Source organism: Zootoca vivipara, chromosome 13, assembly GCF_965207765.1.
Source record: "Zootoca vivipara chromosome 13, rZooViv2.hap1.1, whole genome shotgun sequence".
In the NCBI taxonomy this organism is placed as follows: domain Eukaryota; kingdom Metazoa; phylum Chordata; class Lepidosauria; order Squamata; family Lacertidae; genus Zootoca; species Zootoca vivipara.
In genome coordinates, this window is record NC_142596.1 from 3,247,060 (window position 1) to 3,262,353 (window position 15,294).

At 46.3% G+C, this 15,294-nt stretch overlaps 1 protein-coding gene across 3 annotated transcripts in view; it reads right to left on the minus strand.

The window, feature by feature from the left end:
• Nucleotides 1-13,470, minus strand: part of APBA2 (amyloid beta precursor protein binding family A member 2) — a 100,996-nt gene extending 87,526 nt beyond the window's left edge. The window contains exon 1 of one of the 3 annotated variants that reach the window (XM_088657318.1): nt 12,743-13,470. The gene's annotated coding sequence lies outside the window, so the exon portion shown is untranslated. The remainder of the gene's footprint in view (nt 1-12,742) is intronic. The other 2 variants (XM_035132241.3, XM_088657319.1) reach the window with 2 other exon arrangements.
• Between the last annotated feature and the right edge of the window lie 1,824 nt (nt 13,471-15,294).

The following is a 15,294-nucleotide window of genomic DNA, read 5'->3' on the forward strand; positions in this document are numbered from 1 at the left end:
GCTTCCCCAGACCATTTGAGATTAAAAATCCATGACATTAAGAACTTTAACTGCAGGTGGTTGGGAGGAAATTATTATTATTCAGCTCTCTGCAAAAAAAAAAAGGCTTATCGTCTGAGGATGAGGATTTATGGAAGAACTGGTCCCTAGTGATATCAAGCAAACAGCACACTGGCAGATACTAAATCCTGCTGTATAAATAATCTCCCTAAACCCGAGTCTCTGAAATCCAACAGTGGAGGGACAATGTCTCCATCCCTGGTGCTCTATATGAAATAGTTTGATGAAGGACAGAGTCACATGAGACACACACAAATGAACAGGGGGCTCTTGCAAGTGGGGGAGGACACAAAGCCTGCGGAATCCCCGGTCTGTCCATGCACATGTAGCCAACATAGCTCACCATGGATTGAGAGTTAGCAAACTGCCACAACCAGAATCATAGAGTTGGAAGAGACCACAAGGGCCATCTAGTCCAACGCCCTGCCAAGCAGGAAACACCATCAAAGCATTCCTGACAGATGGCTGTCAAGCCTCCGCTTAAAGACCTCCAAAGGAGGAGACTCCACCACACTCCTTGGCAGCAAGTTCCACTGCCAAACGGCTCTTACTGTCAGGAAGTTCTTCCTAATGGGCTGGCAGCTGAACAGACTTCTATGCTGGCCATGGCTGGCACAGCATCCTCCTCCACCATAGCAGAGGGCTAGCAGACAAGTCTAGGAGCAGCCTAGCTCAGGGGTTTCAGGAAGAGATTCAAGACCCTGGCATCTGCCGCCTGAAGCAGCTGTCTCACTCGGCCTAATGGGCCAGACCACTACTCTCAGCTGATGAGAAAATAAAAAGCTTGTCTGCACTGCACTCAGGATCTGCCAAAGCCACAATACAGTTGCGCACTCGCTCCCTCCTTCTCTCCCCCCCCCCTCAAGCTGGGCCAAGAATTTTTTGGGCACAATTACACACACAGAGTGATCACATGGTCCAGTACTTTCACAAAATATTTGCTATCTAAATCCCTCCATACTTCAGTCCTAAATAGCTCAGGAAACCTCTCTCCTCACCTCCCAGCATTTTTTAAAAATCTGTAATCAATTTTTTTAAAACTGAGCAACGGTTGAGAACAATTGTACATAAAATGATACCAGCCCCTGATTTAGGGTGGTGATGTCATCTCCCCCACCGGGGTGCCAAGGCGATGGGGCAGAAAATGGAGAGGATCCATTTGGGGGTGCCAAATTTTGGGAAAATTTCCCACAGGCATTTAGAATTTGGCACAGGTGTTGCTAATCTCTCTTGTCAAGAGTATCGCCAACCTGGGGAACAATCAATGAAATTCCTACAGCAGATCTCAGGGACCGAGCAGCAATTCAAGAGTTCAGGACCCACCCTGGACCCACGTTGCTCTGGACTTTGTAAATTAATACAAGGACCTAGAACCTGGCACACTGCCACCTTAATTTTCCTGCACCACGGCAGTCACTTTCCTGCCACACCCTTGCAGGTCCGGCAGGTGTCCTCAAAGGCACCACCTGAGCAGCACCAACCCAGCTCCCCCAGGGCTTGCGATTGTGCTCGCAGGCCAGGTTCCAGGTGTTGTTACTATTCCTGTATTGTAAAAATCCCTTATCCACCTGGGACACGTTTACTTGTGAGAAAGCCTTCCCCTTGACCCCTTTGATCTGCGGGTCTGTTACTGGTGCCACATAATACTCATTCTGCAGTTGTAAAAAAAAGAAGAAGATCTTTTAACATGGGGCACCTACACTTTGGAACTCCCTGCCTATTGACCCCAGGCAGACACCTTCACTGTCCTCTTTACACTCTAAGCAAAAAAACACTTTTGTTTAGACATGTAGAATGTTGCCGTGTGTTTTAAACTGCTTTTAGCTCATCAATTTTAATTATTTTCTGAATGTTTTAAATAGCTGTTTTTAACTGCTTTTATTGATAATTTTAGTGTTTTGTTCTTTTGTAAACTGCTTTGTGTTGGTTTGTTGGTTTGTTTTTTACAAACAAGCAGTGAGCTCGTCTCCCTCTGAGGGGATCCTGCCATGTTGAGCTCAGAAGCAGCAGCAGGAAAAGCTCTCCTCCCTTTAATGGGAGTAACACCTTCTTCATTCAGGTCCATTTACTTCTATGCAAACTAAATGCACACAGTCTCGTCTTCTGCGCCAAAATGCAGCTCAAGCAATGCTATCCTTTCCCAGGAGTCCATTAATCTTAATAACTTTTTGGGGTTGCAATCATTACTTCAAATTAGATCAACTGCTGGCGGATGCTTCCAGTTATACCAAACAGGGGACACCTGAGATACATGGTTCCATGAGAGATTCTGTGCAGAGGAAGATTTACTGTAATCCCAAAGAGCTAAAAACCACCTCCTTGTAAGCATATATAAAAGAAGGGAAGTCAGGGAAGTCACTGGACATCACTTGAATTTCATTTCGTTTATTTTTTTAATGTCTTCCAACAGACATTTGTGTGTGTGTGTGTGTGTGTGTGTGTGTGTGTGTGTCAAGCTTGTTTTAATAATAATAATAATAATAATAATAATAATAATAATAATAATAATACAGGTTTAAAATAAAATCTACACGGCCCAGGACCTCAGGGTCTCCCCATTCTAGCCTCTAGCTTAAGGAGAAATACTGTATGTACATTTTGTATTTTGATACAGGTCATGTGCTGCGTTTCTTTGTTTTAAGCTAACCGAAACCCTGAGACAGGATTGAGATTTTAGCTGTGAAATATTTCAAGCACCGAAATAAAATAACTGCGTTAATTATTTAGCATTGCTTTATTGACCCATCTATAAATCTTTTCTGTGACTGGAGAATTTACAATCAGCAATGTTAAGAGAATCCCTTTGCTTTCTATTTGCCATCCAATATACCACAGTTCTGCTCCCTTGGACCCTAATGCATCAAGTTGTTCTACATAATAAAATCCATGTCCCTAAGTTGACCGTCATGTAGTAGAGGGGAAATAGTCTTAAACCTGCCCCATCTATACTCAAAACCTGTTTTCTCTTAAAGGTAGGATATAAGTTCATTTGGTACCTAATCCACACTTCTCCAAATTTTGTAATGCCATTCTTCAACAACAAAAAGTATATGCACGAAAATAGCTTGCATATGTGCATATTAGGAAAAATTGCGAGATATGGGAGAATGAAATGTGGATGAAGAAGTGTTCAAACTGGAAAATGCGGAATCAGAATTCAGATTCCTCCATGTCTATTACCACTGACACAATACTTTTAAATGTGTGTGCATGTGTTTAGTTTTTTGTTTTTCAAAGTGGCGGAGGCATAACAAAGACACACAATTATTTCCCAATTCTCTTTTGTGAGGAACTAATTCAAAAAACATATTTCCTTATGGAGACATTCTATGCAAACTGCTGTGCCCAGTGGTGACGCTGTCAACAGATGCCAAACTCTTTGAGCATTTGGACTTGTTTTTGTTAACCCCCCAATGTGCAGTGTGAAAGGACAGAAGATCAGGACCTGCTATTTGCATCTTCCTAAATGGCCCTGACCACATGTGTCACTTGCACACACCATTTGTCATGGGCCTTGAGGAGCCATCATGGAGGGGCTACTCGGATCAGGACAAAGGGTAGGAGGTGCCCAAAGAGGTGGCAGCTGAAAACTCTGGAGAGGAATGATGATGGTGATGCTTTTATTGAATTTATATACCACCCTATGCCTGCAGGTCTCAGGGCGGTTCACAGGATAAAATCTATATATTAAAAAATGTAGGCATTGTGCGCGCAGAGGTCACAGCCTTTCTCCGTAACTGCTGAACCGTAATGTAACAAATTTGGCCACAACGTTCCATGCCCAGCAGGGAGGGATCTGCCATTTAAATTTTTCCAAAAAACCACACCTTTCACACCTAAAATAATGATTAAACACAAAAAAGTGGTGCCCAAATTAGACATCACCACCAGAAGCTCTGAAAACTCCAGCAGCATCCAACAGAAAGGCAGATCGCACCCTGCCACCTCCAAAGCTGCGCCGCCAGAGGACATCACAAAATTCCACAGCAACCATCTGAAAACAGTCCTTTTGCAGCAACAAGGCCCAGCTTTTTCAATAGGCCGCAGCATTGCCAAGCAGGGAAAACTGAGTAGGCCACACCATTCAGTAGGCCACAGGCAAACACAAACAGATGGTGTTGCTGGAACAGATGGAACAGAAAACCATCAGCTCAACTACTGAAGTTTCACTTACCGTATCTGCCCATCCTCTAGAGAAGCATTTATTTATTAGGTGGTCCTTCTCTCACCCCAGCCCACATTTTATCCCCTCACCATCCCTGTGAGACGGTCTGAGGGGTGGTGACTGACCCCCCCCCCCACAGGTCATCCATTGAATCTTATAGCTCACTGGGCATTTGAGCCCAGTCCTGGCCTGACGCCCATCAGCACATGGCACTACCTATTTAGTACCAAACAAGGCAACCACTTCCAAAGCCCTTCTCAGGACTACAAACAGAAGAGTCTGCTGGATCAGGCAAATGGCCCATCTAGTCCAGGATCTTGTTCTCACCGTGGCCAATGGGAAACCCACAAACCAGACCTGAGCACAAGAGCATGCTCCCCTCCCCCTCCTGCAGTTTCCAGCAACTGGCTTTCAGACCCATTTACTGCCTCTGACAGTGGCCTTAATCCTACAGGTAGACTAGGCCATTGAGCCTTGAATGGGACCATTCTAAGCACATTTACCATGTCATGGTACTTGTGTCATGACTCTTCTGCTGATTCCTTGGCCTGGCTGGCCACAGAATCCTTTGCACAATGGGAGAGGGCTCTCAATGGCTGACTCTGCCCTGCCTCCCCAGTGGGAAGCACCAATGCTTCTGGGTGCCAGTTGCTGGAAACTGCAGGAGGGGAAGGGGCTCTTCTGCTTGAACCCTGCTTGCTGGCTTCCCACAGGTTATCTGGTTGGCCACTGAGAGAACAGGATGTTGGATTAGAAGGGTCATTGACCTGATCCGGCATGGTTCGTCTCATGTTCCCTCTTCGCTCTGCCTATGGTAGCAAATAACCTCATAAGCCAACCTTGCTGTCTTTTCCCAGAAAAGCCCCGTTTGGCACACTTAAGCGACTTATGGATGCAAGCCTGTGATTAAAACAGGAAATAAATGGAGACCAAGGAGGAGGAGTACTGTATTTGGATTCCATGCACATTCTGCCTCTGACCTAAAGGTTGCTGTAATAAAATGTCTGCCACTAGATATCAGGTGCTATTTAAAAACTAACAAATTGCCTGTCATTGTGATGGGAAATGTGGGCGGGTGGAGAGGGGGGGGGGAGAAGTTATTGCATACTGCAAAGACTCCTTGGGGTGGAGAGCACAAGAAGCCACCTCGGGCCGAGGGAGAACATCAGTCCATGGAGCTTAGTACTGTTTATGTTGAAGAGCAGCAGCTGTTCAGGGTCTCGGGCAGGATTCTCTCCCAGCCTGGGACCTTCTGCATGAAAAGCATAAAACCTCTCTTCTATCACAGAAGTCAAGGAGACATACATGGGAGCTTCTGGGTGATCTCCTGTTAGGTACTGACCAGATGCAGACCTGCTGAGCTTCAACAGAGATGCTCCATCACATGCCATTAAGCCTTGGCCTGGGTCCTTGATATGTCAGCCCTTGCCCAATCAATCCATCTCTGTCCCCTCCAGCAGTACTTCCCTGCACTGCCCATATTCTCTTCAGTTAGCCATGAAAGCACCAGCTTGGGTAATCCTTCTCCCATCCTAGGTCATCCCTGCTGCTTCCAAGCTATACTGCCTCATGTCCAATAGGGAGGTGGGGAACCAATGCCTGAGGTTTCCTTTTGCTCACCTACTTACAAAATGCTTTCTTAGATGATGCTCACCCTTCCCCCTCAGGCCACATGCCCACTGGAGTCCTCTTCACATGCAAGTGAAAATCAAAGCAATCTTTAGGTATCAGAGGGTTGTCTCTAATGGAGTGTCTGCTTTCATACAAAAGCTACACCCATGGAGAAGGACCATTTGGCTCAGGAATAGCATGCATGATTTGCCTGCAGAAGCTCCCAGATTCCATCCCTGGCCAGAAGAATCAGGTAGCTGGTGATGAGGAAAGACCCCTGAGATCCCCCTGGAGAGTCAACAGGGCCGTCTCAAGCATGTCGGGCGCCCTGGCGCGGAGATCGCTCCAGCGCCCCACCCCGTTTCTTGCTGCGGCTGGTGGGCTTCTGCGCGGCAGAGCCGCACGGTGCCCCCCTGCCGGCCTGGCACCCCACGCCACCCAGTCTACCCCTAGAGCCCGCCCTGAGAGTCAGTGCCAGTCAGAGCAGACAGACAATAGGAAGTGGCCCGGTTCCAAGTCAAGCTATGCTGTTACAATGAGATTTTCCCAAGAAAAGCAAAAAACACCATTGATTTATTAATCACCTTCTGCACAATAGTCAAGGCAATGCACAATAAAAAGATCCAAGCTGAATTTCAGCTAAATTTATGCCTGCGCCCAGATCTGACCTGCATTGATGTCTTGGAAAGGCCAGTCAGGGGTTCAGATCCAACACCCACTTCCCACAGGAATGCTTCTGGAGCTATTCCCATGAACAAGGGAGTCTAGAAGCAAGCCTGTCCCAAACATTTAATGCCGAAGGTGGAAATTCCAAATGGCAAACATGACAACACCTAATGCTGAGATTTTGCCCCAAACTGAAAGCTGACTGTGGAATCCAAATTCAGCCAGTGGACTTTATGCATTGGTTTGTCACTTTGAGGTGGGAAACCAAGTTCATGACACAATTTCTCTTGCAGGCTTCTCACATGGTGACAAGACCCAGCCTGAGGCAAACCATTGAAAATTGCCACACAGTAAACAAGATGGCAGCAGAATCCCTTGGCCAGACACAGATTTTCAGACAAGCAGGTTCCTTGTGCTTGCCACTTCACTTCATAGTGAGTGAAGAAAGTAAAGCAAATCCTGCAGAATTAATTCAAGCACACACATCCTGATTCCGCAAAGGCAGCTTTTTCCTCAGTAGGTTAATCTTAAGTGTCACTGAATGCAAGTCCAAGCTAAGGGGTTGTACTTCACCAGCCTCCTGGTCAGGTAACAGGATGTCTTTGAGTGGGACCCAAGCTCTGCTCCCTTCTGTGGTGGCTGCCCATGAGGCTTTTAAAATGATAGGTGTGCAAATAAAAGTTTTGTTTTGTTTTTAAGAAGGAGATTAGCAAAACATTCAAGCAAAAAGGGAAAGGGAAAAGATGCAGCCATAGCAAAAATCCATCACAAACACATTTTAGGGTCAACCCTAAAATGTTTTGACAGAGAGGCAAACAATTTCTTGGGGTTAGGATGGAGAGCTGGGTTTTCTCACAACTCAGTAAAACTAGAATTGAGTTACTTAATAGTTTGAGGTCTGAAACCAGGAGACAGGAGGCACAGAGAACCACAAGGAGGAGCAGTTGAAGAAGTGGCATCGTGTCAAATCAGTGGTATTGCTAAGGTTAAGCTTTGGAGCCCAGTCCCAAGTGTTCCTATGGTGGGCAATGCATTTGGGAGAAACTGACTTGGGCTGGAGATCTGGCTTCCTTTGTATGATGCTAATTTGAGGGAATAAATTAGCAGAAGATGACTTTCCCTAAGGGGGGCAGTGAACAGGGAGAATTGATTTGATATGGAGCAGGATCTGTCGGGAAATTAATTAGGGGTAAGATGCATTAAAGAGGAACTGATTTGGGGTGACCTGGGGTGGAGTGCAAATTAAAATTTAAAAATCATGGAGAGAGTTGGGTGAGAAATTATATATATTTTAATATGCCTTAACCAAATAAGCATTCCCTAAGGCATACACACATATTTTGATACCAAAATATTGTATTTTACATTAAAGTTAAAAGCACATATTACAAATATGATAAATGGGACATGCCTGAAACCCATGACCTTGGTGATGGCAAGCTCTGTTCCATCCTTTCTCCAGAAGCTGTCATACCAGCTCACTCTCGGATCAGGGGGCTTAGCCTGCCCCCTATCCATTATGTGCAGACAGGGACTCTTACTTGAAAGTAAGAAAGAGATCCCTATACAGGCAAGCCTAATTGTGTCAGCACTGCTGGGCTCATGGTATGGCCACCTGAACCGGTTTGTAGATAGCCACTTGCCTAGTTGTAAGAATTGCCCCAAAGGAGCAAGTCATAAATTACATATACATATGTGTGTGCATGCATGTGTGCATCCGGTGTGCATTTTCCCCCCTTTAAAGGTACAAAATGACTAACAATGGGGGGGGGGGATTGGCTAGGTAACATTTCGTCTGGGCTACTAGGTTTTATGGATTTATTTGCGAGGCTGTACTAGAGTACAGTTTTAGTTACAGGTAGGTAGCCGTGTTGGTCTGACGTAGTCGAAACAAAATAAAAAAATCCTTCCAGCAGCACCTTAGAGACCAACTAAGTTTGTCATTGGTATGAGCTTTCGTGTGCATGTATCTGAAGAAGTGTGCATGCACATGAAAGCTCATACCAATGACAAACTTTGTTGGTCTCTAAGGTGCTGCTGGAAGGAATTTTTTTTAATTTTGTTTAGAGTACAGTTTGTGAAACATTTCGTACAAAATTCTCCCAATAAACACATTTTTGTATGCAATTTTTGGTATGCAAATCTGCCTAACACTAATACAGAATTTTGTATGTAACATATGCATTTTGAGATACACTTTGCCTAACTCTATGCATTTTGCACACATTACTTGGTGGGAGAAGAGCACTGCAAAATTTGGAGAAGTGCAAATTTCAAACGATGGCTTTGTTTTGGTTCTTGTATCATTTTGCAAAGCATGAATCAAATAGATCCACCTTTAAATGTGAACTGAATCACATTTCCCCCACACCTGTAGCCTCAGTAGCATGAAAGAGTACAGTAATCAGTTTACACACCACATCTCTTCCCAGCCAGTCCAGGAGTCAAGTCTGCCAAGCTGCTGCTCTAATTGCTGGTGGCCCATTCCACGAGGCTAGCAGTAGCCAACTTGGCACACACGCACACACCCCAGCAGCTGTGGAACCACAACTCCTATCAGCCACAGCCTACATGGTGAAAGGTGATGGGCTCTTCAGTTCAGCAACACCCAAGAGATCCACGTTGCCCACCCCCATGAGGCTAAGCTGAGACAACCTCCCAGCCCCAAGCTTGCATCACAAACCCCAAGAGCCAATCCACAACATCCTCACAGCAACATTTATGAAAGGACCAAACCCTCAAATCGGAACTGCATGTTAAGCCCTTCTCAAAACTGCAGCTACGGTAAGAATGGTATCCCAGGGGCAAATCATTTACCTCCCCCACAACATGGGGAAAACCTTAATCCATGTTACAATTTACCCCCACCCCATTTTTATTTATTATGCAGTCAGATAAAAGTAAAATGTAACTGAACACAATAATAAATAATCAAATATTTCAGGCATTTCACTGGGAAGACTTATCAAAACAGAGCATCAAGTCTGAGAGCCTTCAGTCTTTCTGTTTCCCATCTTTACAAGGACACCAGAGAAAAAGGATAATATGCCTTGCACTGAAGGAGAACAGTATCGGCAATAAGCAAACTGGAAGAGTTAGAAATTCTGAAGTGTCACATAATGGGAAGGGGGGGATCTGTTGGTGTTCTTTTTATATATGTAACTAATAAAGTAAAAACCAATGCCCAGCAAATGTTCCTCTTTTTGCTGCAGCCCGAACCCAAGTCTGCATCTCAGCGAACACCAAAAACCAGACCATCCGGTAACAGAGCTTGAGCAAGGCTCCAATGCTTTTTACAATTACAATTACATTTCGAAATCCAACCTTCTTCCAAGAAGCTCAGGCTCAGAGAATGTGATTGCTTCAAGTTGTGGCTGAGTGGGGATTTGAACCCAGGTCTCCCTAGTCCAGCAGAGGAAATAAAAGGCCGTGAGGGGGGATGACAGAAAAATGCATATTGTGTAGACATCATGACACAAGATCAATCACCCTGTGTGTTAGAGGAAAGACTAAGAAGAATTTGATAGAGTGAGGCATATTGGTAACCAGAGAGATTTCCAGAGACCACGCCATAAGGGCTATGCATGTTTGCTCAGAGGTCCCACCATGTTCAATGGGGCCTATAATTTCTGTCATCACTGCTGCCTTCTGGACCGAAAGCAGAGTCAGGCCCTGGACACCCTCCAAAGGCAGGCCCCAACTCTGCAGGTCTTAGAAACCTAGCCTTCCACCAGCGCTATCCATGCGCAGCAAGTGCTGAACCTACCCACACCGACATCAGGCATGGGGCAGGCAGCCTCAGGCTTTGAGGTGGAAATACTCAGCCACAGATGCCAACTGGCCTGTGGCAAGCCCACACCTCCATAGGCAGGATTCAGCATTTCTACAATCTACATAAGAGGGGTGGGTTGGGGTGGGTTGTTTTTTTAGTGCACACTTTCTCACTGGGGGCACACATAGCACATTGCCCAACCTCCCTTGACACATGAACATCGGAGGACCCATCTCCATGTTACAAATGCTGCCAGGAGGTATGGAGCACCAAGCACAATAATTTCATTAATGCAGCAATTCAAGTATTCTGCCAGCAATTCAAGTATTCTGGTCTGTGTCCCAATTTCAGTGTTTAAGGGCTAGATGAGGGAGGGGAACCCACTCCCCCCCCCTCATCCAGTGCTAACATCTGAGAGAATTATTATCCAAGCAGAATAAAGATGGGGGGGTGAATAGAGAGAAGAAAACCAGGTTATAATTTGTCACGCTGTTTACCCCAAGAAAGATGAAGCGGAGAATTTTTAATTGAGTAGCTTCTCCCTCCAGACCTCATTACGGAGGGGAGGAAATAACTCGATCAAAAGCTTCAATTCAGTTGCTACACCGGAGGCCTATATCCACATATATGGAAAACTCGGGGAGAGAAAAGGGGGAAGATATGCTGAATTTCCCTGGTTTCCCTTCTTCCAACTTGACTAAAACAAATCTACTGCCAATCCATCAGCATTGCGCACCTGGGAGCAATATACAAGGTCAGAACACACGTGTGATATCTGGACATATAGAAGGTCAAAATGTGGTTGGAAGAGGATTTGGAGGACTCTGTCCCATGCAGGTGGCATTACTCAATTTTGGACTCTGGACCAAACAATCGTCCAGCCCCTTCCTGTTCCCCATACCCTTCAGAGCGGGGTGGGGTGGGGTGGAGCGCCTGGTCTTCTGCCCTGACATCTAGTTTCATTTTACACCTGACAATCCTGTGTATCAGGAAGTCCATGCTGGAGACACAAATCCTGGGGGGGGGGGCAGATGTGTCAGTCCGGCTAATCATATGCATCTGAGCTCACCCTATGATCAATCTGCTAATCTTTCAGATGCCACAGGACTTCTATCACAAGGATTAAATCACAGAACAAGTTTTTTTTAAAAATAAATAAAATTCAGTGTTGAAAGAGGGCACATCACAAGGAATGACAGTGAAGAGACGTGGGGGTCTTAAGGAAGGTTCTGCTCTCCTTGCCTCTTTTCTGGATGGAGACTGTTCTCCCCCTCCTGTGCGCCCTGCATGAGGGAGATCAGCCAGCCGTGGCTTGGCTAGCAAATGTCTCTCTCCCTCTCTGCAAATCCCACAATAGCAGAGAAGAAAAAATATGCCATGGTTGTGCCAGGAGGAGAAAATCTCCCTGCTTAGTCTCCATGTCTCCTTGCAAACCAGACATACACAACCCAAACCTCCCTGCATACAGGCACAACTGTTCATTCCTCTGAGCCCCAAGCCATAGCAACAGATTGGCCAGCCTAGTGGGGGGGGCATTGCCTTGCCCTCATCACCCACATCTTGGCAGAAAATGCTTAATAAGACAAAAACAAACCAATGAAATACCCAAAGGACTGTGATACTTCTAAGTGCTCTGCTCCCTCTCCCCAACATAAATGTGTGCTTTTCAGTGGAGGGGGGGGAGAAGGAAACTGGATAACATCTAACCCCCCCCAACCTCTCCAAGCCCCTGCAGTACACACTTGCACAGTTCTCATGCACTTTGCTCTATCTGCACCCAAATCACCTGCACTGCTTTAAAATAAATAACAACAACAATATATACCTTGTGAGATAAGGCTATTATGACTTCCGACACACAAGTCCACGCTCTCCTCCCAGTAGGGAAGGGAACTGTGGGTGGAGGGTGGATTTCTTTTGGGGGGTGGGAAGGGATGTGCAGAGATGGAAAGAGAGAGAGAAGCCGGGAAGGGTGGCAAAGAGGAATGCAGCGCCCTAGGCAGCATCCTGCATTGCACTGCCAAAAGTTGAGCGGGGGAGGGGTATGAAGGGGGGGTACAGGTGTGTCCTCCGAGGGCATTACCCCCCCAATGCAGAGAGGGAAGGACGAGCACTATTCATGGGACCTCATCATCCCACCCTGTGCAATAGGAGTGTGTCTGCATTCCCCCCCCCCAATCCAAGAAGCGTAGCCTGCAAGGCTCAGGGTTTCTGCGCCTCTAGCTATGGCTCGATCTCCCCCCCCCCTTACTTTCGAGAATAAAGGAGCCCCCAGGAGCGGGTGGCATCCATGCAGAAAACACCCACCTCTGTTCAGGATGCACAGGAGAGCTGGGAGCTTAAAAGCCCTTTGCGCCCATCCCCATCTATCCCCTTGAGGGCTGGGGCTTTGTCTCGCTCGCTCGCCCTCCCTCCCTCCCTCCCTCCCTGGTGGGCACAGCCCAGCCTTGCGCGCGCCCCTTCCTTACCTGGCCAGGGCAAGGCGGGGATGATTTGTCCTCCCCCGAGGAAGGAACTGGACTCCTTGCGGGCGGCCTGAGGATGGAGACCAGGAGGAGGAGGAGGAGGAGGAGGAGGAGGAGGAGGAGGAGGAGGAGGAGGAGGAGGAAGGGGGCAGGCAGAGTCTGGATGATGGAGGAGGAGGAGGAGGAGGAGGAGGAGAGCAGCAGCAGCAGCCGCCGCAGCTGCAACGGCTCTTTTGTACGGCTCTTCTCCTGCTTCACAGCCACACACGGAGACTACTAATTAACCCGGGAAGCTGAGTGCGCCGAGCGCGCCCGGGAACCTGCATGGAGCCGCGCAGCTCCAGTCTGCAGCCCTCCTCCGGGGCTTCCCAACGAGGCCAAGCCGGGCGCGGGGCTTCGGGGGAAGCTGGCTGGCCCCAGGTGCACACTGGGGGTGGGGGTCCGAGGTAGACTGCTCCTGCACGGGGAGGCTTCGCTGGAGCAGTCCTTGCGGAGCTCCTGGAAACTGGCCTGGCGCGGAGGTAGTTGCAAGCTGGGGTTCGAGGGTAGACTGCCCCTGTATGGAAGGTTCCGCCAAAGTAGCCCCTACGGTGCTGCTGGAAGCTTGCTTGGTCCAGATAGGGTTGCAAGCCGAGATTCAAATGTAGACTGCCTTTGTGTAGGGAGGTTCCGCTTGAAATAGCCTTTGTGATGCTTCTGCATTCTCGCTAGTGGGTAGACCGCCCCTGTATAGGGAGTTTTCACTTAAATCTTTTTTGGGTTTCCTTGTGGTTATGCTGAGTTGTTGCTGGTGTTATTATTAGAAAAAGAGTGTCCCTGTTTTAGGTGGCCACGTTCAGCAATGATGGGGCAGGGGCAGAATTCTCTGTGCCTCCATACAAGAGCAACTTTGATCACCTCCTTGCATCCATGCATGCATCTCCCTTGCAAGATCTGGCTGCATGTGACCCTCCCCTGACAGTGCAAGGATTCAATTTCATGACAATTCTGCATAATTTAATCAGGACTGTAGCAGAGCACACCGTGTGTGTGTGTGTGTGTGTGTGTGATGTATAATGCATCTGAGAAAGTCTGTGATATTGCAATTTATATTTCCCCCTTTTTCAGGTAGAAGAAACCTGAAGTGCAGAGACAGCAATACAGTGGTTCTCAAATTTTATCCATTCCGGAAGTCCATTCCAAAACCAAGACGCACTTTCCCATAGAAAATAATGCAAAACAGATGAATCTGTTCCAGACTTTTAAAAACAACCCCTAAAACAGCAATTTAACATGAATTTTACTATCCAGCGAGATCATTGATCCATAAAATGAAAGCAATAATCAATGTACTGTACTATAAAATAAATACGTACAACAGTATTGTAGATGATAAAAATTATCATCCACAAAGTCACAAAAACAAATTAACCAAAAAAGCCTCAAAAACAAAAAACTCAAAATAATTAGCAAAAGCACCAAACTTAGTCTGTTCTGGAAGTCCGTTTCACTTCCGAAATGCTTGAAAACCAAGGTGCAGCTTCTAATTGGTGCAGGCGCCCAGGAAACAATAGCCAACAGCCACATCGGATGTTTGGCTTCCGAAAAACATTCAGAAACCAGAACACTTACTTCCGGGGTTTTGGTGTTTGGGAACCAAGGCATTTGAGAACCTAAGGTACCACTGTAATATCTAGCAGAACTAGGTGATTTGAACCCAGGACTCCTGTGTTGTGTCCATAACATTGGAAACTGCCTTTTGCTGGGTCCTTCTGGTCTAGCATTGTCTCCTCTGACAAGCAGTGGGTATATACCTTTAAAGTACATTTCCCCCCCCCCTCAAATAATTCTGGGCGCTGTAGTTTACCCGTCATAGAGTCAGAATTCTCAGCAGTGGCCAGAATTCTGTTAGGGGAAAATGTGCTTCCAAATTTCCAATGCACATTAATGGTGTAGTAGTGTGTACGCAGCCTAAGATCAACCCTGGGGCCCTCTGCATGAAAAGCAGATCCTTTGTTGCTGAGCTACCACCCTTCCCTGCAAATGATGATCTACTATGGGCTATTATTAATCCTGCTTCTTGTAAAAATGTTTTGTTTTTATGACCCTTATTTGTCTTATGCTATGGGAATGGCTTTGTGTAGGGTTAAGCAAAGAGATGCAACTGACACTCTAGTTCTTTAATTACCGGTGTGTGGATGTTGGATGATGAAACAAAGGACCAACCTTTCAGCACACTTTGGTTAGGGATATGGATGGAGGATGGTTTGAATAAAGCGTTGATTCTATATTTATTGTTAATTGCCATGGTGGTTATTGCAAGAAAATGGAAATATTTAGAAGGATTAAATAAGGATTTATTATTTTATAGTCAAAACTGGTCTATAGCCACTGTTGAAAAATTAACTCAAAAATGAAAGTATGCTAGAGGGCAAATGTAAAAAAGATTCTTTTTCATCTACAGTACTTGGCAAATTATTTCATATATTATTGATGATAACGATGTCCAAAGGACTCCTGTGAAATATGAATTAGAGCCATCCTCTACTTCCTGGATCCAGTGCGGATTTAATTCC